This window comes from Lampetra planeri, chromosome 43 (genome assembly GCF_965212315.1).
Source record: "Lampetra planeri chromosome 43, kcLamPlan1.2.h2, whole genome shotgun sequence".
Lineage (NCBI taxonomy): Eukaryota > Metazoa > Chordata > Hyperoartia > Petromyzontiformes > Petromyzontidae > Lampetra > Lampetra planeri.
In genome coordinates, this window is record NC_136149.1 from 4,156,754 (window position 1) to 4,159,623 (window position 2,870).

Here is a 2,870-nt window from a genome sequence, read left to right on the forward strand (position 1 = left end):
AGGCCATCCACCCAACACCCCCCCCCCCCCCCACGTCCTACCAACACAGCCGCTCCCCCCCCCCAAACCCCCCACATACTCATACACACACACACCCGCAGACACCCACACACACCCACCTACACAGACACACACACCCACACACACACACACCCACACACACACCTACCCACACACACACACCCGCACACACACCCACACACCTACCCACACACACACCTACCCACACACACCCACCCACACAGATACACACCCACACACACACCCACACACACACACACCTACCCACACACACACACCCGCACACACACCCACACACCTACCCACACACACACACCTACCCACACACACACACCCACACACCCACACACACACCTACCCACACACACACCTACCCACACACACACACCCGCACACACACATACACACCCACACACACCCCTCCACACACACACACACATCCACACACCCACACACATCCATACACACACACCCACCCACACACACACACACACCTACACACACACACACCCCTGCCCCCCACCTTTTCCACACTCACCACGACTGCTCCACTGAACTGAAGCTCCGCACGAATCATTAAAACAGAAACCCCGACCGCTTCAGTGTCGCGGCAACGATCGTCTGTGGTGGTTGTGGTGGTGGGTGGTGGCGGTGGTGGTGGTGCCGTGATGGTTGGTTTGGTGGGGTTCGGGTGATATTTATTTTGCTGGTTCATTGCTTTGTTTCGTTTCTGGGGCGAAGTACATTGTTAATTGAAGACTGTCTCGTGACGAAGCGGGGCTGGTTGGTTGATTAGACGGTCCGCTTTTTGGGTTGTTTGGTTGACAAATCGGGTGGCCGTAATGGCAGGCAGGCTGGTTGATGTATTGTCAGCCGCTAGACTGCCTCACTGAGTTGTTTGACTGGTTGGGATGGTGAACAGATTGCAGGCTGGATGGCTGGTGAGCTGATAGTGTCTTTGGTTGGCTGTGTGCGTTTGTCTGACTGTTGGGTCGCTTGGCTGACTGATTGACTGGCAGGCCGGCTGGCTGGCTGTCGGCTTGGTACCGCTGTGTGGACGTGTGGCTGCCGGATTGACGAGCTGGTAAGTCGGCGAGTTTGTTTGTTTGGGGGAGGGCGTAAGAGGAGGTGGAGAGACAGAGAGAGAACGATGAGCAGGAGGAACGTGCGGGACCAGTACGCATCATCATCATCACCACTATCATCATCACATCATCACCACCACCATCATCATCACCACCACCATTATCATCATCACCATCACCACCACCTATCACCACCACCACCACTATCATCATCACCCACCATCACCACCACCATCTTCATCACCACGGTCACCACCATCATCTTCACCACCATCATCACTATCATCATCACCATCATCATCACCACCATCATCATCACCACCACCACTATCATCATCACCGCCATTATCACCACCATCATCACCATCATCACCACCACTATCATTATCACCATCATCATCATTACAATCATCATCAACACCATAATCATCACCACCACCACTATCATCATCATCGCCATTATCACCACCATCATCACCATCATCACCACCACTATCATCATCACTATCATCATCATCATCACCACCATCACCACCATCACCACCATCATCATTGATCCGTGTGTTTGATATCACTAAACGGCGGCGGCGCAGGAAGTGCACGGTGCCCCCCCCGCCCGCCACCTCGCTCGCCACCTCGCTCGTTAATCTCATTAATTTCGTTCCTCGAGTCCCACCCCCCGCTCGTTAATTCATTAATTTTCGTTCCTCGAGTCCCACCCCCGCTCGTTAATTCATTAATTTCGTTCCTCGAGTCCCACCCCCCGCTCGTTAATCATTATTTTCAATCCTCGAGTCCCCACCCCCCGCTCGTTAATTCATTAATTTCGTTCCTCGAGTCCCACCCCGCTCGTTAATTCATTAATTTCGTTCCTCGAGTCCCACCCCCCGCTCGTTAATTCATTAATTTCAATCCTCGAGTCCCACCCCCCGCTCGTTAATTCATTAATTTCGTTCCTCGAGTCCCACCCCCCGCTCGTTAATTCAATTAATTTCATTCCTCGAGCCGCCCCCCCCCCCACTGTTCATTAATTCATTTCGTTCATTAAGCCCCCACCCCCGCTCCATAATTCATTCATTTCGTTCCTCGAGCCCTCTGCCCTCCTCCGCGCGTTGCCATTGAGGAGTGGAGTAGAACAACATCGATGTGTGGGGGTCGCCCACACCTGAGCGATCAGTTGAGCAACTGTGGTTGCATGCAACTGCATTGCGCAATGTAATCACGTCAATAAATGTTTCGTTTTGCCAGTGGTGGCGTTCTCATCGCCGAGGAGTGAGCACAGGAAGGCAGCAGTAGCAGCAGTAGCCAGGCGGTGAACCGGCGTGACCAACTATTTCCCAAGCTCTGCTGTCCTCTACAAACACACACACATATATAGAATGTGTTCAGCCGTTCAATGAGTGTTTATACATTTGAGAATGAAGCCGGAGCACACCGCGCGTGTGATAGGGCAACCACTCTATTCCATGCAGAGGGGAGAGATGGGGAGCAGTCTGCACATCGCTGTACCGCCTTCTCCTGGCGAGCCAGGGTACAGCACTTCGTCGACATGAAGGGGGGTGAGATTTGGGGGGGGGGGGGGATCACAACATTTTTGTTGCGGTGATCTATCAACCCTCACTGCTTCACACAGCGCTGGATTGCAAGCCACGTGCATCACAGCCACTACCCGCCCAGCAAAATTGGCGCGTCTCCGCAACCGGTTGCGAGCGACCTGCGCGACCGGTTGCGAGCGACTTGCGCAACCGGTTGCGAGCGACTTGG